Below are 24505 nucleotides of genomic sequence, written 5' to 3'. Positions count from 1 at the left end.
TGGCCATAGGCAGCTGAAGCAGGAGCTGTGGAGTGCTTAGAGCTTGGTCAGACATCAAAGACACCAAGGTCATTCTCTGCATCCCGGACCGTCACCAGTCATCCTGACTTTTGTCTTGGCACAAGAATCTGATGACTCTAGAAGAAAGAGTGAGGCCAACTCTGCCTCACTTAAATCCAATTTAGATGTGAGTCAAAAGACATCACTCATACCATTTTACCATTTTTACCTACCTCAGAGTCCTGTGTCAACAGGCAAGTGACAAAGCAGCAGGTATGGATCCATGGGAGCTTCAGTCACACCCTGCATACAGGTGGCCCAGGCCATAGGGTTGTCTTCTCACTGGACTGAAGCAGCAGTGGTATTTGACAGCCCCCTGGGTGTCTGAGCAGCCTTTTTTTAGGACTGCACTGTTCACCTCCTAGAGTAAGAAAGGGGCTAGAAAAGGTGCCCCCCAAATTTTCTATTTCACCTAACCTAACCTGGCCTCCTTACTTTGGCAGGCAGGAATGCTACCCTGTGGTCTAAACACACACAAAAAAATGTACAAAAACTTTCATGAAGTTGATTCCACTCACCATTGGTACATGGAATGTGCTTATGCTTATAGACAACACTAAATCCAGTAGATCTGAAAGACAAACATATCTTGTTTCAAAAGAACTCAGTAGACATCACATCTAAATAGTAGCCCTGAGTGAAAGAAGGCTGGCAAATGACCAGCTTACCAAAGTCAGAGCTGGATACAAGTTTTTCTGAAGTGGCTGCAGTAAAGGGGAGCACTGTGAAGCAGGGACAGGTTTCACAATCAAAAGGAAATTCCCAAAAGCAATGAACAACAGGCTCATGTTAATGCTATTACCATTTGCAGGTAAGGGCCATACCACCATCATCAGTGCATATGTTCCCACCATGATGAACTCTGGTGAGGTCAGAGAAAAACTTTATGAAGACCTGGAGACCTTCATCATCAATGTGCCAATGTGGGTGACTTGAAGGCTAGAGTAGGCAGGGGGTCTTTGAGAGGAATGGAGTTGGAAACAGCAACAGCAACGGTCACTTTCTACTGAAGACTTGTACATCACACAACCTTCTTATCACCAATTGTTTACATAAACACAATAAAACTTTGTGGATGCACCCTTGCAGCAAAGTTGGCATTTAATAGACTAGGTCATCGTAAGGAGAAGAAATAGGATGTGAGAGTAACAAAAGTGATGTGTGAATGTGTTGTGCAAAGTGCTGGACCGATCATAGACATTCTCTCCAAGCTAAACATTCACATTCAAGACAACCACCAGAAGACTTAATATCAACAGATTCAAAGGTTCTCCCAGCACGCTAACTCAAAGGGAAAGCTGAGCCAAAACATGTTTGGCAACAGTGGAGCAGAAAAGGAATGGGCAGCTTTCAGAGACTTGTTGTACAGCACCGCATATACTCATCCGGGCCAAAACACTCACAAACGTCAAGGTGGGTTTGACAAAAACGATGGGGAAATTCAAAAGCTGCTAAATGAAAAACCAAGAACTCCACAAGGTTTACCAACAGGGTAGTTTATCTGTCTTTAAGAAGGTAGCATTGAACTCCGTCAAAAGTAAAGTACAAGCAAAGCTTAGGGAGATACAGGATTCTTAGCTCCATAAGAAGGCAGATAAAATTCAGTTTAATACTGACGGCAACAATCTAAAGCTCTTTTATGATGCCCCGAAGGCTATTTATGGGCCAAAGAGCCTATGGTGTATCTCAACTACTTAGCCACATTGATTAGTGATGAGGACATGATCCTGAAGAGATGGGCTGAACACGTCCACAGTGTTCTCAACAGACCGTCATCAATCAATGCTGAAGCCATTGACCATATACCTTAGGTAGAAGTCAATCCCTCTCTAGCTGAAGTTCCAACTGAAGAAGAGGTTTTGGAATGCTGATAGGCTCCTTTTGTAGGGCAAAGCACCTGGTGCTGATTTCATTCCAGCAGAGATTTAACAAGGCACGGGGTCCACAGCTCATACAAAAGTTGACTGAAATGTTCCAGGTTATACGGCAAGAGGTTATCCCCCAGAAATTCAAGGATGCCTCCACTGTACACCTCTATAAAGGAAAAGGAAATAGGTTGTCCTGTGACAATCACAGCGGGTGGGGGGGGGCAGGGTCCATTCCTGGCAAGATCTCTAGACTAGAAGCTTTTTGGCCTCTACAATCATTTCAGGTGCTCCTGGTTTTCAGCTTTGAGACAAAAGATTGATGGTGCCAACCCTACTTCAGTTGGCTAAAGGGAGAAGACTTTGGAAAAAAGCAGATATGAGAAAAGCTGGCGGTCTCCATCATGTCCCTGTCCTCAGCTTTGTGCACACTTGGATGAGATACGTTCTCCATATACACCTTGTCTCATTTTTGTTTTGCGGCTGACTAGGATAAATGGGTTTCTTTGCTACTTGTTATACATATTCATTGTGGAACTGGTATTTGGTGAGAAGGGAGTAAAGCCTTGGAGAGAGGAGAATGGGCCCTCCTTCCCTCAATAATGAAGAGCAAACAGAAGTTTAGCATGAACCTGAAAACCACATCCCCTAGCCTTAATATTTATGGGAGCAGAGAGATATAATTCTAGCCTGGCACTCCCTCTCTCTGAGGAGAGCAGAATGGTCACCCTCTGCCCTTCACCTCCTGGCAGGAATTAAAGTCTCCCTTGGAAAAGAGTTGCAGGGAGAAGAGGCTAATCTATTACTGTCTCCTTTTAAGACATACATGACGCTTCATGCTACATTTCAGGGACAACCTCATTATCCTAGTTTCTTTCTTTCCTTCTCAAATTCTCCAGCCAGTTTGCACTAGCATCTCCAACACAGACTTACAAATAATTTAGAATTCTTCCTCTACTCCTTCCTAGTGTGCCTTTTAGGAAGCAGAACTAAGAGCAGATTCCAATAGCTATCTGTTATGGGTTTTTTCTTTTTAATATACTATCAATACTGTTATTAAACCTTAAAATGTCATCTAAAGAGATAACAGTTCCAAGGGGGTTCCTAGGAGCTAGAAGTGGAAGGAGAAAGGGTATGGCTTGGTCCCCTTCATCTTGCTCTACATTACCCCATTTGCATTCCCCCAGATAAAGCAGGAAGTTAGGGCAGAAAAGAGGAGAATGGATCTCTTCTTCCCTGGGGGTTAAGGCACAGTACTCCAAGCTAGTCTTGTCACAGATACCTTGTGCCATTGTCAGACGGGTAATAGCGGGACTATGGGCTCTCCTTTCCCTACATCACTGTCCCAGAGACCAGGGCTTCTCTTCCTCATAGGGAGTGGACATCCAGTCCACAGTTCAACCAATACTGGAAAAGAATGAGGGCTCAGGCTGGGCTGCTCTAGGGCTCCCAGTCGATGCTATAACTCCTGCCATTCTCCCGGCCTTGGAGGTTAAAGTCCTCTGGATCCCAGGGTTAGAAGGGGGAGGAGGGTATTTGGTCATATTCCCCAAAGACAGTGGAAACTCAGAAGCCATCTGTAGACAAAATGCTTGCATTCAGTTTAGCTCTTAGACCTCTGGTTCTCTCTGACCTGTGGCACAGGCACAAAACTGGAGGAGGGGATTTCCAAATTACCCTTTTCATTCAGGGGCCTTTGAACAACTTGAAGATCTTGTCCTGTGTTGGAAATCTGTTTTAACTTATAAGAAACAGGCATGGGGGCCCAGGAAGAGAGCATGGTGGGTGTCAGGAGCCTATGCAATGAAGGGATAGTTATATTTTTCAACACTGGATCCTTCAACTGCTGCCTCTGATCCTGAATATACAATACAGCTTAGAGTTTAAGGCATTTCCAAGGAACTACACAATGGTTCTCTTCTTGGGGAGACCTCTGGGGCTTTGCCACAGAGGGCAACTCTGTGGGCTAGGGAAGTCCCTTTATGCTCTCCCACCCCACCTCCAGCCATGAGCTGGCCCAGAAGAGGCATTTAAGAGTGATGTATGGAAAATGAGACAGATTGAACCCACGGGTCTAGGAGAAGGAATGAGAAGGGTAGTGGATCAAGCAAGTGAAAGGGATTGGAGGAAAAAAGGCAGAAATGGGCAATAACTCAAAAAGAAAGAACTTTAAACAGTCGGGTCAGGGCATCTCACCTCTTAAACCAGGATCTATTTTCTCTTAGTCAAGTCAGCAAGCATTTATTATGGGCCAGGCACTGTACTAAGTGTGGGATACAAATACAAGCAGAGATTGCCCCTGCCCTCAAAAAACTTCCATTCTAGTACTAGAAAACAACCTAGAAAAGGGAACTGAAAAGAGAGGGGAACAGGCAGTGACAGCAGGACAGTCTGGAGGGGAGCCATGAAGACATGGCTGGCCTGGGCATGTTCCTTAAAATGGAGGTGCTGGGAGGAACTAGCCAATTGGAGGAAGGGGCTTCAGGGGCAGAGAGTGTTTTCAGTGTGAAAAGTCCAGGGGTCGAGTCACATACCAGGGGGAGGGGGGTTGCGTATCATAGCAGAAAAAGGCTGGAGAGTCAGGAGTGGATTGAAAGAAGCAAGAACAACACCTGTTGTTGGCTTCAAACTTCACAATCACTAATCCCTGAGAAAAGTCTCAGTGATTGTGAAATGGAGGGAGGGAGGGAGGGGGAGAGTGGGAGAGAGGCGGGGTAGAGAGAGACAGAGAAAGAGAGAGAGAGAAAGAGAGAGAGAGAGAGGGAGGAAGGGAGGGAGAGAAGGGGAGAGTGGGAGAGGAAGAGAGAGAGAGAGAGAGAGAGAGAAAGTGAGAGAGAGAGAGGGAGAGAGAGAGAGAGAGAAAGAGAGAGGGAGAGAGGGAGGAAGGGAGGGAGAGAAGGGGAGAGTGGGAGAGGAAGAGAGAGAGAGAGAGAGAGAGAGAAAGAGAGAGGGAGAGAGGGAGGGAAAGAGAGCACAACATGGCTAAAGGGTAAGGGATTGGCCTCAAAGTTTATGGATAGGGCACTGGACTCAGGGTCAGAAAGACCAGGGTTTGAATCCTTCCTCAGATACCTATTGGTTGTGTGACCCCTGTTTCTCCCCTGTAAAATTAGGGATTTGGCCTGGAGGGTCTCCAACGCTCCTTCCAACTCTAAATTTATGATCCAAAGACCTAAATTCAAGTCCAGCCTCCAATGCTTACTGCCTGTGGGATGACAGGAAAGTCATTTAACCTTTCAGTGCCCCTAGACAATTCTCTAAGACCATAATTGGTTTCTCTGGGAGTTCCCTGCACTGATAAAATCGCAACTCTGGATAAAAATGGTATAAAGAGACTATACCCTGAGTTTGGGCAGCTGGGTGGCATGGTGGATAGTGCCAGGCCTAGAGTCAGGAAAATTTGAGTTCAAATTTGACCTCACATACTTACCAGCTGTGTGACCCTGGGCAAGTCACTTAACCCTGTTTGCCTCAGTTTCCTCATCTGTAAAATGAGCTGGAGAAGGAAATGGCAAACCACTCCAGTATCTCTGCCAAGAAAACCCCAAATGGGATCGCAAAGTGTAGGACACAACTAAACAACAACAAAGCCCAAGATTTCACTCCACGCATGGAAGACATTGCACTTGAAAAATTTCTTATCAGTCATCAGTGGCCAGTCATAGATAAAATAAGTAAGCACCAGAAGAAAGCATTTTCCACTGGTTTTGCCAATGCACAACCTTCTCTGAGGGAATGAATAAGTCCTCCTCTGAGGGAAGTCAACCATGACTTTCCCAGCTGGAGAAATTTAAGTCCGATCTACAGGGTGTTCCTAAAGTCTGGACACATAGGCAAAAACGCATATTTTCAAGAAATGAAATGAATGAAATTTTCGACAACATTTTATTTAATGGAATATTAATAAATAACATCTTCAATATGATTTTCATCATTTGTGATGCAAAGGTTGATGCGCTGTGCAGGATTCACATGAACTTGATGCAATAACTCCACATGGCCGTCAATTTTAGCACATGCACTCCTTATGCATTCAATCAAGTGTGTTGCATCTGTGATTTTCATTGAGTACACCTTCTCCTTCAGCATATCCCAGAAAAAGAAGTCAAAGGGGCTAAGGTTGGTTACTATTCCAAATATTTCAAAATTTTTCTTTGTGTCCAGACTTTAGGGACACCCTGTAGTTGTGAGCTGCTCGACATAAGCTGTTGGAAGGACTGTGGAACTCAAGAACTTCTGATCTCTAGGGTTGCCAGTGAGTTCCCCGTGTCCCAACACTTCTCCAGGGTGGAGGCAGTACCAAGTAGATTTGGGGTAACCAAAGGTATGCAACTTGTGGACACTTATATGGTTCTAAGCCACCATTTTCTCCTCCTCAATAACTGGTTTCGTCCACCCTGCAACTGGTGATACGCCTTAATCCCCTACCTTCTGGTTTCATTTTACACATCCCACAAACATTTATTAGGTACCTACTATATGCTAGACACTATGCTAGATACGAAGATAGAGAAAACACATCCGTACCTTCCAGAAATTTACAATCCGGTAGCTTCTACTCACTAACTCTATAGTGAAACTATTCTCTTCAAGATCGCATCAATGCCCTCCAGACAGATTCAAGAGTCTTTTCTAAATCCTCATAATCTTGAGCTTTTTGTACAATTTGGACATTTGGGCAACTGTCCTTTTTGAAATTTTCTTCTTCTCTAACTTCTTTGATATCAAAGTTATCCAGATTCTCTTCTCCCTGGCCTTTCCCTTCCCTTAATGCATATGTTCCCTAAAATTCTGTAATCAACCTCCCTCTCTCTCTCTCTCTCTCTCTCTCTCTCTCTCTGTTTCTGTCCATCTCTTTCTTTCTGTCTCTGTCTTCTTTCTGTCTCTCTCTGTCTTCTTTCTGTCTCTCTCTCTTTGTATCTATCACTGTCTCTGTCTCCCTCTCTCTGTCTTTATCTCTCTCTCTGTCTTCTTTCTCTGCCTTTGTCTCTCTCTCTCTCTCTCTCTCTCTCTCTCTGAGTGTCTCTCTGTCTCTCTTTCTCTATCTGTCTCTGTGTGTGTCTCTCTCTGTCTCTCTTTCTCTGTCTGTCTCTGTCTGTCCCTCTCTCTGTCTCTCTGTCTATCTTTTTCTCTGTCTCTGTCTTCTTTCTGTCTCTCTTTCTTTGTATCTCTTTATCTCTTTCTCTGTCTGTCTCTGTCTTCTTTCTCTGTCTCTGTCTCAGTCTCTATCCAGCCCCCCACCCCCGCCCAGGGATTCACTTCAATTTAATTCCCTTGATGATCTAATCTCCTCACCCTCAACTAACCTCTATGTTCTGACCTCTCTAGTCACTAAGCTTCAGTCCAGCATTTCTAAACTCCCACTAGTTGTCCAGGAAGCACCTTAAATTCAAACCGTCAAAAACCCAACCCGTCATCTTTTGTCCTAAGCCAGCCCCTCCTCCCAAATTTCTTATTTCTGCTAGTGGTACCGCCATTCTTCTAGTAACCCAGTCTCCAAACCTGATGTCATCACTGTCTCCTCATCCCTAGCCCCCACTCCTACCCAAAACAACCCAAATCCTAGACTCTACCTACAGCATATCTCTCTAATGTGTCCTTTCTCTACCACCATCACCCTGCCTCAAACTCTCTTCTCCCCATACCTACCTCAGTCTCTTCATAACCAGACTCCCCGCCTTGGGACTCCTGCAATTCATCCAGCAAACTACCTTCTTAATGCACAAGCCTGATTTCATCATTCCCATGCAAAAAAAAAAAAAAAAACAAACCCAAAACAAAAAACCCTGCAGTGGCTCCCCACCACTATCAAAATAAAGTCCAGGCTCCTTCTTTTAGTATTCACAATCAAATACAGTCTGTATCGCGTAGCTTCAAGTCCCACTTTTCTCCTGTGTTTACCCTGTGCTCAGCCAAACTGAACTCCTGATTGTTCCCTAACCACACAGATTCACGAACCTTGAGCCGAGAGTTTTACCACCTCTGAGAAGCCTTGGCTCAGATATTCCTGGAATGTTCTTTCATCTCTGCTTATTAAAATCTTATTCATCTCTCAAGGCCCAGTTCGAACCAATCAATCAACAAGCATTTTTTAAAGCACCTACTATGTGCCAGGCACTGTGCGTTAGGGGCTTGGCAAACCAAGACAAAGGTGAGCCATCCCAGTCCTCAAGGAGCTTTTTGTATTCTATTAAATTATATTTATATTCTACTTCTCCAACATACTTGTTGATTTATTGATTGAGGCAAAGCGCTCTAACCTTCTGTAATACTAAACTTATCCTATTCTCCTCTTCCAGGCTTCTGGCTCCAAACTTCCTCCCCAGTTTGTTTGGTTTTTTACGTCACATTTACAACCATTCTATATTCCGTCCAAGCTAGACTAATAATGGTATTAGTTATTAACTTTTATATAGCACTGTGAGGTTTGCAAAGCACTTTACATATCAAATTTGATCCCCCTAACAACCCTGCGCACGTATGGAGACTAAGTCTGGGAGTGGTAAAGCTTGACTCTCAGATCCTATTCAACCCTTAGCCATCACTATACCTAGGCTCATTCTGTGTTCCATGCTTGAGATGGTTTAACTTGAAATCTATGCCTCTTTAAATCTCTGGCCCTGCTAAGTCCGTGTGAAGCTGGTGGTGGTGCTGGTGGTTGTTTGTCCTTTGTTCTTGAAGAGGACCAATGACAACAGCAAGCAAAAGACTTGCAAGTGAATCGAATTTAAGTGAAGCAGGGCCGTGCAAAGTCACCAGCCTCCCTCTCTCCTCCTGAGCCATCTGGGTCCAGTGGCAAGACGTTGATCAGAATAACTGGAGATGGCCCCAGTGCAGCGGGAGAACTTGGCCTTTTTCAGCTAAGGTTTTTCCCAGGTCTCAGTTTGTCTGAGGCAACACTGATTCAGTGATTAAGACTAGGTAAGAAATGAGGCAAAGAATGGCTTCTTTTATCAATTCCCCTCCCCTCCCCAAAAAAATCAATCTGGGAGGGGAAGACCCTCAGAGTTTCTGGCCAAAACAGAAACAATCACTATTTACACTCACGCTGAGTCATCAGAACCCAATGACCCACAGTGCTTCATGAAACTTCTGATTTCTCTCCACTAACCAACTCCTAGTTACAATCGATAGCCCCCTCTCACCAATCTCTTGTGATACTCCTTTGAGACTTTTATGTACTTACTATAACTTGCAAGATAGATATTTATCTTACCTCAGTTCTAGGTTGTAAGTGTCTTGAAGGTAGGGAACATGTCATTTTTGTATCCTTAGAGCCTAAGCGAAGTCATTCATCCAACATAGTAGACCAGGAATTTGGTGAATGGAATGGAACACCACTTCTTCCATGAAGTCCTGCCCAGTGTAATTTCTTCCTCTGACCTAGAACTTTGTACAGCTCTTACAGCACTTATTTTCTGTCGTATATATTTTTAAAATTATTTTTAATTACATTTAATCTTCTGTCGTATATTATAACTTTATGTCTTTATGTCATTCCCCCATCCCCACCCCCCAGGCTCTAGACTCTAAGCTCCTTGAGGGCAGGGGCTGCCATTTTTCATTTTTGTATCTCTGATTTTTTTTTTTGTATTTATCATTTTCGTTTCATTTTGTCATTTGAATGAATACATCTGGGTTCAGTATATTCACTTCGATCTCCTAGAATCTCTGGTTTCTTTTAATAGTCAACTCAAGTAACACTTTCTACATAAAGTCTTATCTGATTACCCCAGCCACTTAGTGGCTTCCCTCTAGGGGTGTGCTAGCAATGTTTAGCTACTGGCTCTCTGGGGGATGAAAAAGTTCCTTCCCACTACACACTTTTAACTTTAATCTACATAACTAACATTTTCTCCATTGCTTTCTTAAGTCTAAACAATTAACAAAATAATAAATCAAACTCCGATTTACATCGATTTCTGAGATGTAAAATGTCTACACTGAAAATTTAACAATCCACTGGATCTGGCACACTCTTGTCTCCTTCCCAATACTACCTCGTATTTATCTTGAACACATTATGTATATACTTAGATATGTTTTCATGTTGTTGCCTCCTTTAAAAATATAAGCTCCTTGATGGCAGCTCTCTTTCACTTTTGGCTTTAGCCAGCTATACCTGGCATATAGTAAATGCTTTTAACAATAAGGTGCAGCCAGGTGGTACCGTGGATAGAGTGCTGGGCCTACACTCAGGAAGACTATCTCCCTGAGTTCATATCAGACTTGCTAGCTGTGTGACCCTGGACAAGTCACTTAACGTTGTTTGCCTCCGTTTCCCCATCTGTAAAATGACCTGGAAAAGGATATGGTGAACCACCCCAGTATCTTTGCCAAGAAAACCCCAGAAGAGTCAGACATGACTGAAAAACAAGTGAACGACAAGTGTTTGTAAATGTATAATGTAAAAGTGTAAATGTTTGTCGACTGAAAAACATTGGGTCTGGAGTCAGATGACCTACTATGGATCCTGTCTTTGTTGCTTTCTACCTATATGACCTAATTTCATTTCTCTGGACTTCAGTTTCCTAATCTGGAAAATAGGGGGTTGGATTAAATCAGCAGTTCTCAAAGTGTGGTACAGGGACATCGTCCCCCAAACCCTTTAGGGGTTCAAGAGGTCAAAACTACTTTCATAATAACACTAAGACACTACAAAGTGCTTTCCAATTTGCATATATGCAATTTGGCATTTGTTTTCCTTTCAATTTAATGTGTCTAACTCTAGTTGAGAGCAATAAGAAGGAAAAAAGTGCAGAATTGTAAAATTGCTGATAAAACTTGGACGTTTCCATTGTTAAAATGGCATTTTCAACAGACATAGTGCTTATAAACAAAAACTCTTTGGAAGGCCTCAATAATTTTTGAGGGGGTAAAGTCTTTGGTCCCGAGATCAAAATGTTTGAGAACCAACCCCCTAGGTAATCTCTCGGGTCTCTTCCAGTTCTAGCCCCCAGAAGCTGAGAATCCAAACCCTGCCCGCAGGCAGTTTAGTCTTCTGAGGCTCACTCTTTACGTTAACCTCTCTAATCCCAACCCTTCCCCTTCCCCAGCTCTAACCAGCTGAGTATCCCCGATTGGACAGGATACACGGAAAGAGGACTAAACTTGGTACCCCTAGCGCTTAGCCTAGGAATCTGGGGGGCCCGGAAGGTAGAATAGGGGGACCTTTGTACCCCCAGCGCTTAGCCTCGCACACAGTAAGGCCATGTTTGTTGACTTGACTGTGTGACTGTATAAGGTCAGTTTCCTCAACTGTAAAATGGGTTGAATCATGGCGCTGGAAGAGGCCTTAGAAATCTAGTCCAACCCCTTCGTTTGAGTGGAGGAAGCTGAGGGTCTCGCGAGGAGGAGATTGAAGTTTTAGAAAGGGGCAGGAAAGCGTGTTTCGCGAAGTACACAGAGCTATGCGAACCAAAGAAATTATTACTACAGATAAGGTTTGTTTGCCCTAAATTGGTGGAAACCAGGTGGGTGGAAAAGGAGGGGGCTTTTCCCGCCAGAGAGGGTGAAAGGACGCGGGCCTCCGGGGCCCGGAGGGGGACGGATACCCTCAGGTCGCGCCTAGCGCCAGCAGCAGCGAGCAGGCGGTCAGAGCACCTGGTTCGAACAATGAGCATCCGCCCCTCCCCCAGCCAGCCTATAAATACCAGGCGCGCGCTCCCTCTCCCCACGTGGGGCTGAATGGGGCTGTAGGCTCCGCTGTGCGATTGGTCCCTTTGTGGCCAATCAAATGAAGTCGGCAGGCAGGGCCACTCGCCGGTTGGCTGAGGGCGGCGGCGAGGTTGGAGGAGGGGGGCAACGTGGAAAGAGGTGAGGGGTTCCCTTTTGTTCTTTCTACTCGAGCGCTTTAACCCTGTCGTGGGCAGTTCCCTTCCCCGGGTAGGAACTTGAACCTCGTGCTCCCCGCTGTCCCCTCCCCCACCCTGGAGCTCGCTGTCCTAGAGAGCTCGGGCCGCGCCCTCTCTGGACCGTTGGTACCCAACTTGCCTGTTAAAGGTCTCCAAGCTCTCCAGGACCAGCAGGAAACGGAGTCCCGGAGGAGATTCCCGGGCCCTAGCCCCCCTTGGCCCGGCCACGTGCAAACAAGTCCCGGGATCCTCGAGTTGTCCCGCCCCCGCCCGCGCAGGCACGCGCCCCCTCTCCCCAGCCTACCCTCACCTTAGGTTAAGTGGCTGGAGGTGCCCCTCGGCCTGCTGGGCATTGACCGAGCTGAAGGGGCCGTGCAGAAGATTTCCCTTTGCTTTTTCTGGTTTCCTAACTGCCGGCCCTCGCACCTGTACCTCCTTCCCCCCTGTGCCCCAGCCCCCACAAACTGCAGACTCCCTTCATCCTTAGCGGACTGGAGAAAGGCAGAAGGGGAAACTGAGGGTGAGGGAGCGGAAGCGATCTTGCTTCGTGACCTTGAGACTATTTCTCCCCTTTGAGTTCCCTCTCTATAAATGAGTATTCAGAAAAACTGTTTTTCGGCAAAGGGATTGGGAAGACTGGCTTTTTTTTTTAATGACCTAAAGATCTTTGTGAACTGTAACTCATCAATAATGAAAGACTGGTGCCAAATTTCCCAGAGAAAACACTCCTGGGGAAGAAGATCTCAGGAAGGGAGGCTAGGCAAGAGAGGTTTTAGTAAAATGAGATCTGTTTTCTAAGTGAAAATCCTATCACTAAAAAGAGCTCTGGATTCCCCCCATCCCATATGGGCCTGGGGGATTGGTACCTCCTGCTTTGGCCAGCTGTCAGCAGGAAGGGTACTCTGCAAATTCTCCCTGAATCATCTCCCTTCAATCCCTCTCTGATCTGAACTCCCTCTAGTACTGACAGTTGCACTCTGTGGGTTCCTATTGATCATAATTCAGGTCAGGGACTCTCAGATGCTCCCCTTCCCATACTCCCTCCTTTATTTTAACACCTTGCCCAGGAAACTGGATGGAAGCATTTCCTGGGGAGGACTTGGTCCTAGCTTTGTCGTTCTATCTTGGTACTGGGTCATATCTATAAGAAGGCCGTGAAAAGAGCCGCCCCAATTTTCCCTTCTTTAAGCTTGGTTTCCTTTCATTAGTTAGGAGCCCCAGATTGACTCTTCTTTTTCTGACCACCAGGCGGTAATTAAGGCAACCTATCAAGACAGAGTCATAGGCTAAGCCAAATGTACAGTCGCTCGGTTGTGCTGATGACTCTATCCATGGGTCTGGAGTAGGACTGGACCTTGGAGATCGTCTGGTCCAACTCCTTCATTTTACCGAGGAAGGAACTGAGGCCTAGACCGGGAAAGTGACTTATCCCAAATCATACAACTAGTAAGCAACAAGTCTAGGATGTAAATCCGGGTCTCGGAACTCTAAAACCAGCTTTCTTACCACTGCACCATGTTGGGTAGGGGAAGCCAAGATAACTAAGGATCCTTTGGAATACAGCTGAAAAGATAATTTTCTCTAACACTAAAAAGTACCTAAACCTGGGTTGATACAGAACAAGAACGTAACTCCTCAGCCTGGTGATTAGTGACTGAGATAGTGGGACCAAAAACATAAAGCAACTTCGCTGAAGATCGTAGATGTATACCTGTATTTCTTTTTTTTTTTTATACCTGTATTTCTTTAGGAAAAGATGTAACCCAGAAAGGAAGTGCGTAGTTTGATGGAATTAGAATTTAAATTAGAATTCAGAATGTTTGGTGTTCTCATCACCATCCAATCTACCTTTAGCTGATAACTCAAAGATCATTCAGATTGAACCCTCAATTTTTGTGATGCAAATAACCCACGACTTACAATGCAGGTAGCCCTGAATTCCCTATAGGGTGTCAATACGCTAGTAGTCTCTGGTACAGTTCATGGCCATAGCTCCTTGGCAGGTGTCTTGTGGATTCCCCAGGGACAGAAAGTTGAAAGACAAACATCTGCAGTGTTTTTGCTGTTGAACAAATTAAATCTATTACACAAACTCCTTTGGGGGTGACTGGTGTATTGAGGGCCATCTCACAAAATGTACAATGTTGCCTTTCTTGCTTTCGGATGACCAGCTTCTGGACATTTCGGAGATGTCAAATTTCCTGGCTATTTCTATCTTTGTGGTGATTCAATATGAAAAAGACTTGTCATTTTGGTATGATCACCTTGGGTGATTCCTTGTTCTTCCCCCCCATGCCCTATAGCAGGAGGTGGGTGGAGGTGGGTGGCAGTGGGTGGCAGGGCGTTTAATCTGTTAAAAGCATGAGACAGTTTCTCTTTTTCAAGTTTTTATACAATAAGCAGTATTCTGTTTCTCTCAAATTCCTTAGAGATGGGGGATGGGCAGTGTTCTGTGGGTACCACTCTTTCATCCTGCTAGAGCACAGGTTCAAGTAGGCAAGCTTTCACTCAGCCCCTGACTGCCTTTTCCATTTTGTGTTTCGTTTCCTAAATAGCTAGGTGACCAAATGTTGGTTTTGAGGTAGATGAGTCCAGGTTTGGAGGCAACCTTGTGAGTTTGAGAAGTCTGGGGCTCCTGGATCCAGCGAGTAGATGAACTGACTTGCATCAAGGGAAGTTTCTGCATCAGAGAAGACCACCAAGAAGAGGAGCCCAAGGCTCTTGCCTGAATTGTCAGAACACATGGACTTTGAGGCCGACAGTGCAGAACTAAGGGGAAACGTAGAACGCTTAATCAGCAGTCCAGCAAACTGCGTTATGTTCTGATGAGGTTTAAGTATCAGCCCTCTAGCTATTTGCAACAGTAGCTATAAGTTAAATTACTGAATCCTTTTCTGTCATTATGCACTGTGAGCCTTTCATGTCTTTTAACATTTCTTTGTGTATAGGAAATAAATATTTGTCCCATACCTGAACAACGAAGTGCTCTTCTTCACCCCTCTTTTAAGGAACCTCTAGTCATGAGCCCAAACCAAAGCTTTAAATAGCTTTTCCCCAGGAGTGAGGTGGGAGGCAATGAGGCAAAGAGTGTAAAAAAAAATGAGTCTAGATCCCTGTCTCAGGCTCCCCCAAGAATGAACCAGGTCTAGACCACATCTAGTGTGGGCCCAGAGCAGAGGGGCTCCCTAGGGAGGGGATGCAATGCTCCAGCCCCTTGGACCCACAAGTGATTCTTTTTATTAGACTAAGAACCAGGAGACCCTCAGGGAGTGGAGGGATGTAGGGAGAGAAGGCAGAGGGGCTGTCTCACACACTTGTTGCCCACAGAAAGTTGATTCTGAATGCAGGAGAGGAGATGGAAGTGGTCATTTTTACTTGTTCTTTTAGAACAGGAGATTCATCATGTTGTCCAACCCTAATTGAAGGCTGTGAGTAAAGGGCATGAGGACAAAAGCATGTGGCAAACAAACACAGAACGGATAAAAAAAATCTAAGTGAAGAACATAGAGCACAAATAACTCAATGTAATACAGCCAGAGCACTGGGGAGGAGAGACAGGACTGCCCACAAAATAAAGCTTCCTAACCCAGAAGAACCATGTCCTAATCCAAATTTCTTATAACTCTGGGACTTTCACATCCTGCTGCATCGTAATCATTGGAGGGCTGGAGGGGTGGGATTCATAGTCCCTTAGGAAGCCCACTCTAACATGAAAGGGGTTTCACTGTTGTCAAATGGAGCTGTCAGGAAATAGCTAACATTTGGCTGGAAAAGATGGACTTAGCCAGAAGAGAAGCTAGAGAGGTTAGAGAGGAAAAAGGAAACAGACTGCTGGGGTGATAGAGAGGAAAACCTAGGTCACCTCTCCCCCAGAGAGGAAATCACTCCTCTTGAACCATCAGAGTATGATTTAGGGACACCATTGCCTCATGACCCCTACAGCCACAAGGACAGCCATTAGCTATGGAGCTAGAATAGCTGTTAGCGCCACTAACACAAGCAGCTCAGAGATTCTCTCCTCAAACATAGAATGAGAACTAGAGGACAAAAAAAGAGAAAACAAACAAAAAAAACTTTAGAAATACCCTTCCCCACAAATCTCAAATCACGGACAGATCTCCATCTATTCCATTCAGAATGCTTGCCTGGAACAAGATTTCCCTAAGACAATCCCTAGCTCCACCCTGTCCCAGTTGCCATCCAGAGTGTCTGAAAGCCACCACCTGGCACAAACACATGCCAGAGTGCCTTTTGTTCATCAGCATGCCGATGGTGATGGTGATCCCTGGACTGCCAGCTCCATGTCTGTCCTTGGACGTAAAATGAAAGTTACTGTGTCACCTAATACAAATGCCTCAACAACCAGCTTCTGAGGCAGGAAGGAAGGAAAAAAGAGGTCTCTGGAACAGCTCAGTGTTCACCTATCAGAATCTGGGTTTCCTTATAATGTTCAAGCAAGAAAGATGCTATAGGACCCAGAAAAAAAGAGGGCATTGACCCTAAAAGTGGTGAGGAACCAGGTGTCTGAGGTCAGAGGGCTCTGGAGGGAGGGTTGAGATTATTACAGTATGATCCCAGAATTCTTCATTTCTGGACCTAGTTATATGATTTACTTGCCCTAACATGTACCTCCCCAATCAGAGGTTTAAACCACCCCCATTCATGAACACAGCTAGGAACCCCTAGGAGGGCATGGCTTTGAATAAAAATGGTCAAGTAGAGTGACTGAATAAGAGAGAAAGCTCCAGTTTTATTTCTCATTTTTACACTGCCATTTCGAGGGCAATAATTTATTCCTCATCTCAATGATACCATATGTAAAAGAGGAATGCTGTAATGATGTTTGACCAGTAGGTATCTAACAGGGGTCATGACGGTGAATCAGTTGTGCAAAGCCTTAAAAAAAAATCAATGGTTTAATTACTTCATTAAAACATTCCTTTATTTTCTATCCATGTTCTCTTCCACTAAAATAGGGTGAGAGAAAAGCAGATCAAGGAAGCTGAAAACAAGGATTGGACTGATCTGACATCACCAAAAGGATGGCCTCCTGATTCTTTTCCCAGGTTTACAACCAAAGCAAGAATCAAGAGATAATTTCTCCCTGACTTGTCTCCCTCCCTAGTGGGATCCCTAAATTCCCAGAACAACTGAAATAGTGCTGCAGCGCTCTCTAGTGTTTGCTTCTTAAATAACGGGCTGAGGTTGGTCCTTGGTTGATTCCAAGTGCCCAATTGGAAAAGCTGCTAATTAGGTAGAGTTGGAAGGAGGTGGCAATAAAACTCATCCAAGAAATCCAACCCTTGGAATGCTTTCCTTCCATAGAGCCAAGTATCTTGCAAAAAGTATTTTCCCTTTCCTTCTTTAGGCACTGCAAATTAGAGCCACTCACTGCAGCAATTGGAATGAGTTATCTCTGTGAGTTCAGAGTTTCAAAAATTAGTTTCTCTAACCTATTTCAGTTCCTGCATTTGATGGTAAATGCCTTTCAAAAGGAGTATGTGGTAACCCAGAATATGCATTAGAGAGTGGAAAAGGAAAGAGCCAAGGCATAGACTTACCTTTCCCAAAGATATTTATTAGATTTTTTTTAACAGCCAGCTGGAGATGGGAGCAGTATGCTTATGGGCCTCCAAATCTGCAACCAGACTGGAGTGATGGTGTGACTCTTCTAAGTTGGCTTCCCAACTAGCTGTTTTGTAAAGGAAAAAATCCCATGCCTGAGGTACGGTAAAAATGAGATCACCTTTCAAGAGGTTCCAGATTGGTAGGGAGGCGAGGTGTTAAGCGTTACCTCTGCTTCCAGATCAATCTATGCTTTGATGGGTTGAGAGGAATGAATATGGGCTTGTCATGTTTCTCATATCTCATGTCATGAGTACACCAATGTATTCAAGTTTGGCAAACAGCCTCTCCTGATCTCCTAGGATGTAAGGTCCTCCCTCTTTAACATAATTGAATTAGTTTTTTAAATAATATTTTATTTCTTCCCCAATTACATGTTAAATTTTTTTAACATTTTCTAAAATTTTGAGTTCCAAATTCTATTCCTCCCCCTCTCCCCCTTCCTGAGAAACTTCACTGTATTTAACTACCTTTTGCTTATTTGTATCTATTCTCTTAATACTGTTTATATACTTGTTGCCCCAGTTAGAATGTAAAAGCTCCTTGAAGGCAGCAATTGTTTCTTCCTTTGCTTTTGGTTCTCAGATGCCTAATTCAGTGCTCAGCCATAAATGTTGATTGATACAGAAGATCACATATGTGATCCCGGGTGCTATGGGACATTTGGGCCTAGATAGATACTTACCTATGAGATTATAACTGGGGAAAAGTGGGGAGAGGATACCTTCTTGACTGATTTCATGGATGAAAGCAAAAACAAAGCAATAATCAATTCAGACTATATAGGTATACAAAACAGTGTGAAGAGGTGAATGATTGAATGAGACAGCATTTATTAAGTGATTGCTATGTGCAAAACACTGTCCTAAGCACTGGAAATAAGGTACAAATAGATGCCTAGTGACAAGGATCTCACACTTTAATAGAGGGGAATAACACAGAAGAGGTTTCAGCTTCAAGACAAATGGAAAATCTCCATGGTCCTTCAGGTGGAGCCCTGAAGTAGATGGTAATGCATCTTATTTGTTGGTATCTCCCCTGACAAAACCACATAGGTTTCTGAAATTGAGGCATTTGACCATTCGATGACTTTGATCACAAAAATTTTCTTTACCTGGTTTTCATTAGCAGTGGCTGCTAAAGGAGGGAGAGTTCACAGCACCTGCAGAGGAAGTGATCAGGTTGTATCTACTCAAGCGCTGCTTCCTGACACTATGACTGAGGGAAGCAGGAAGTAGATGTTCACAGTATGGTTCTTAGGCCATAACCCACCTCTGGCAGTTGGTCAGAGGTTACTGTTGGAGTGTGAGGAGTTGCTCCCCTCTCTGATGCCTGCAGGGGCCAAGTGAGAAGCAGGGCCAGTGGTCTGGGGAGCACTGCCATGCTTAGGGCTCTTAGGCTCAGGATCTTTGCCCATCTCCACCAAGGTCTAAAGAAAGGTAATAATTGCGGTAATTTAACCTGCCTGGCACAGGGCATCTGTTTCTCCTTCAAAATGCCTTGCTGCTTCGGCTAGGCTGGTTTGCCTGTACCACTGATAGCCACTGGTTGGCAGTTGGTGGTGGTGTGGTGGGGGCAGGACCCTTTTCCACATGGCTTATTCCCTTCAGTGGTGGCTACAAGAATTGGATTGGAAGCAGGGCCAGCAGTCTGGGAAGCACTGCCGTTCCTGAGGCTCCTGAGCTCAGGATCTTAGGCGGCCTCCACCAAGCAGGTAGTAAATTGAGATGGTGGTGGTTTGATGTGCCTGGCACATGCAGCCACCTGTTGCTCCCTCAGGGTACCGTGCTGTATAGTGGCTAATTAATATGGACATGGGTCTTACTGGGGAGTTCTCTTCTAAACTGCCTAGCTAGGGACAGGATGGTCTTGGAAGGATGTTCTCTCCTGTGCAAATCAAAAAAGCCTTATGGAAGTTCTTATGACTTTTCCCCTTGAAATTCTACATGTGAAATGCTAACTCAGATTGTGTAAGAGAGGGAGAATAAACTTCCAGTACATGAAGATCTTCGCAAGGGGGAAGAGGCCTTAATTGTTAATACAGCTATGTATAAATGAGTGTATGCACGTATCTATTTTCTAGCAAGCAGTACCAGTTCATTTATGTTCTCCAGAGTAAGAGAGGATGGCACTTGAACAAAATTCTAAGACACAAACATGTCTTTATCCATAAAATATAATAAAAATGGTCATGGACACCATGAAATGACTCCCAACAGTCATAGCGTAACAGGCCCTACAATACCTCACTTGGCTGTTTTTGTTTTGGGGTAACTTAAGAAACAAGAAGGCTCCCAGCAGCACCACAGAGTAACCAGAGAAACCTGTAACATCCTTTTCGGGGTGTTCACTTCAGGCTCAAGGATGGCATTCAGGAATGGGGGAGGGTTTTTTAAAAAAATCCTTTTCTCCCTCCTTCCTATAAAGCACTATAAAGGCACTGTGCCTCATAAATTCCTACATAAATACTTCCCTGGTGAACCAATGATATTCGTCAGAAACGGCAGGAAAGTCAGAAAGGAACATCTCTATTTCAACCCCCTCTTTCTACTCAGGCCCAGAGAAGTCACTTACCTATTTTCACCTAGTGATAGAGTTGGGATTTGAACTCAGATCTTTGGACTCCAAGTCTAGGGTACTTTCTACTGCCCCAAGCAGAAAGCAAAGGAGCCAAGAGATTACATGTAAAATGAAGACGTCAGGCATACTATTCACTATTACTATTTTGGGGGAGTATGGGTTTGTTGTTTGTTTTTATTTCTTTCTTTGTGACTATTTCCAGTTCTTTATTTTCTTCTGAATAAGAGGATGGGAATAAGTAGGAACAAAGGCAAATGAAATGTAGCCAGAAGAGATAAACAACCTGCTGGTCATGGCCAGAATACTAGAATTTTCTGGCATAAAAAGATAGGGTTTTTTATAAAGAGCAGTAGTAAAAATGTCTCACTGATCCTCCTTTCCCCCAGGGAATGTCACAACCAAAGAATACCTTGGCTGCCTACCTTGTCTGTCCTCTGAGCTCTAAGCCACCTCCAGAGCGTGGCTTTCTAGGTAGTTCAGTGCATATTTGGCCTTTTCTGCTGTTTAAATTATAGCATCTAGGTAAGCTGGGCCTGGAATCAAGAAGACCTAAGTTCAAATCCGGCCTCAGACACTGACTGGTTGTGTGACCCTGGGCAAGTCACTTAACTTCTGTTTCCCTTAATCCACTGGAGAAGGAAATGGCAAACCACTCCAGTATCTTTGCCAAGAAAACCCCACGGACAGTAAGGTCCATGTGGTCATGAAGAGTAGGATACGACTTAACAACTGTAAAGCAGAGTTGGAAGGGACCTCGGAGGGCATCCAGTGCCACTTCGTAATCCACGATGTTCCCACAACAAGAGAGCTACTAAATTCTTTCTAGAGAGAGAGAGACTAGTCACCAATCTGGGCGTCCAACCCAACCCAGCTCCTGTTTGGGAAAATGGTGGCCTCGTGTTCCATTTGAATGACTGTAAAGGATAGAGGCCAGAGCCGAGGGAGAGAATTTCTGGCAGAGGCACGTGTGAACATCGCGCCGCAGTCCAGAGGACGCTGGTAGCCTTGGCTACATCTCTAGGCTTGCGGAAGCTGAACCTCGATTCCTGAGGCTGCTCTCCGAGATTCGTCCTGTGTGTCCTCCCCCGGACGAGCCCGGCCCCGCCCCCAGCACCGAGCCGCAGGTGACTTCTCCTGTCCGCCCTCCCTCGGGTCCCCGAGCTTTGCCCACGCCCATTCACCACCTCCATCCCCACCCGCATCCCTCCCGCAGGTTGGTGCTGCGGTAGCTAGACAGAGCCCAGCGCCTATTGAGTGGGGGCTCATTCTCCCCAGCCAATCACGATGGAGCAGAGCCTCGGCGCTCCCCCAATAGGAGACGAGCGGGGCGCGTTGGCTTAACCCTTGGCGTCTGGCCTGGCCCCTGGCGCTTTTATTTCTGTTTCGCGCCCCCCTCCCCCGCCCTAGTGCTTTCAAGGCTTCCTCGCTGTTGCCATCCTTTCTCCCCTAGTCTCAGCGCCTCCGATTCCTGTGCCCACCCCCCACGACAGAACCGAGCTCGGGGCTGGGAGTGGGGCTCCCCAGAGTGACGCCTGCCTCCCACTATGGGAGGGGCTCTTTGAGCATCAATCTTCAATTTGATTTCAGTCCCTTCCACACCGGGGTGTGATTCAGCAGACGGCTTTGACAATTGCCGTTGCGCTTCCTAGGATGCGTCTAATAGTGAATTAGAATGTAATGCAGCAGTCGCGCTATGCGATGAATTCAATGTTAGGTGCTCTGCAAATGCACATTTCAAAAGTACATTTTAAAATGTAGAAATTAGTGTCTGCAGCCAAGTGCTTTATTTGCCTCGCCCCTCCCCCCTTCCTTCTTTAAACGGGAATGGAGCAGCCAGATTAGTCCCGGGATATACTCTGTCGCACAAAGCTTTTGCTTTTGGTATGGATCACTATGCCTAGAGGACTGAAATAGCTTGTCATTTACAGCCTCCTAAACCATATCTATCGCTGGTGTACCACAGAACTACAGGCAGGAAGGGGGTTGGGGTGGGGTGGGGGGAGAAGAGCGTTTCAGTTTCTGGTGTCTTCAAAGCTTCATGCCTATTACATTAATGGGTTGGTGTTGTGGACATCTGCCCCTTAGTAACCGGAGTGAGATTCCTAAGATGATGTCATCTACCCAGCTGGAGCTGGGACTGAACCAGTCAGCGCCCTTGGAACTGGTCTGCTATCCAGGGTTTCATCTGGCTTGATTCTCTAATGCCTCCTGCCCGCCATCCCCACCCCCACCCCAGTGAATTTTAGCTCCACCCCTTTCACTCACTTAGGTCAGTTTGGATGGCTGGCAATATCTCAGGGATTTCAACGGATTCAACTAGGAATATCCTTACTGGGTTACCTCTGTGTCTGTTTTTCCCTAAAAGACTCTCAGACCTGGTGGCAGTTCTCCACCCTCACTGGGTAATTTAATGGCCTCTCCCTGTCCTTGGGAGTGCCTCTATTCTGTCTGATGATTGATCTTAAACAATAGCTTGAACTGGATGGGGGCATGTTAGGATCCAATTCTACACTGAAGCCCCACTTCAGGCTGTCTTCTGCAAACGGAGAAGGTGCGTAGGGACTCCATGACTGAGACCTAACTCTAATATTACCCTCTGTCTCATTACACACAGTCAGGATCAGCTGGGGCCTTGGAGCGCTGAAACCAGCTGAGACAGCACAGATTTCTTCTTCCTTATTCCACAACACCAGTTCTGAGCATGGTAAACAGACTGATCTCTCGCCCTTCTCCCAACCCCTCCCTGTTTCTCCTACATTCATCAATATCAAACATTCCTCCCGCAGCAGATCAGACTTCACTTTAAACATCCAACAAGTACGTGCAGTTCGAAGCATTTTGTTTTGCCGGGTAACTGTCATTATTATAAGAGAATAAATGTTTTAATATAAAAGGAGAAAGTAGAATTTATTAGACAGGCCCCTCTGGGGCTCAGTATGTGACATCTGGCTGTGGAATTCTCCAAGAGGAGGGTCCCTTTATCTGAAGACAAAAGAGTCCCAGGGCCCAGAATGCTGGAGCAGCAGGGGTCTCTGTCAGACCTTCGGAGACTGGAACAGAAAAGGCCCAGAATCAAGAGAGCCGCGGGAGGCCCAGAACACAATGTGAGTGTCTCGGCAGCTACTCTAATCATATTACCCACCGGTTTAGAGCACACAGCTTAGCATATTGGCTTCCATATTCAGGAGCAAATCTGCTTTCCCAACCCCCACCCTCTCTTTCTCTCCTCCCATGCATACCCCTCCTCACACCAATGAAGCAGCCAATGAGAGTTCAGCACTGCAGCCATGCTGTGAGGGTTAAGAGGAAAGGCTTCAAGAGAATTTTCATTAAGTCAACTCTGCTTCAGGGAATAGCTAATAGAATAAAGAGAAGCTCCAATCCTATCCCCTTCAGATGAGATAACTTATCACAGGTTTAAAAAGGTCCCACTGGGAATTGCCTAGGATTTTGCAGGACAGGATTTTTCCCCCTTCTCTTTAAAAAATCAGCCTTTCAGACAATTTGTAAAATACAGAAGCGGCTACAACAACAACCACAACCACCATCATTGGGTATCTCCCTCCCTGGTCTCTCGCTAGCTGACTGGAGGTTGTGTGGTTGCAGCTGCCATCCGGGGCAAGGAACTGCGCAGAGCTGGGCAATATCGCTCGGTGGGATGTATGATTTCATCCTGCAGTGGCCGTTTAAAATTCTGCACCTGGCACAACAATTCTGGCCCCATTCTGCAATACATCTGTGTACCAGATGCTAGAGGCAGATCGTGGAAACGAACAGCCGGGTCCAGTGGTCAGTGCCCTGGGTCCTCTACTAAGAGACACTGAGTGACAGCCAGACTGGTGAAGACATGAATGTAGAGAAATGAAGCAGTGGACGGAAGCAGCTCTGCAGAGCTAAGACGCAGGACCCTACTGCTCTCATTAGATTCCTGGTACTACTTTGATTTTTTTAAATTCAATTTATTATTTATTTATTTTGAACTTTCTTTTAAAAATTTGAGCTCCAAATTCTCTCCCTTCCTCCTATCCCCTCCCCCACCCACTGAAAATACAAGCAATAGGATATCAATTATACCTGAGAAATAATGCATGCCATATTTCAACATTAGCCATATTTTTTAAAGCAAGAAAAATCAAGTGAGAAAACGATGCTTCAATCTGCACTCAAGTGCTCTCTCTGAAGGTGGCTAGCATTTTTTCATCATGAGTCCTTTGGAATTGTCGAGGATCACTGTATTGATCAGAGTAGCTAAGTCTTTCACAGTTGTACCTCATTACAACATTGCTGTTACTGCACACAACGATCTCGAGGTTCTTCTCACTTCGCTTTCCATCAGTTCATATAGGTGTTCCTGTGTTTTTCCAAAATCACGCCTTCTCATCATTCCTTAGAACACAACTGTATCACAATCATATGCAACAACTTATTCTGGTACTACTTTTTAAAAGCCACATAGATTTAAGCTGGGAAGCGACCTTAAAAGCCATGTCTTCATCAGCCACCATACCACCCAGGACCGAA

This window comes from Trichosurus vulpecula, chromosome 4, assembly GCF_011100635.1.
Source record: "Trichosurus vulpecula isolate mTriVul1 chromosome 4, mTriVul1.pri, whole genome shotgun sequence".
Classification (NCBI taxonomy): Eukaryota; Metazoa; Chordata; class Mammalia; order Diprotodontia; family Phalangeridae; genus Trichosurus; species Trichosurus vulpecula.
The sequence above is the reverse complement of the archived record's forward strand: the minus strand, read 5'-3'. Positions refer to the sequence as shown.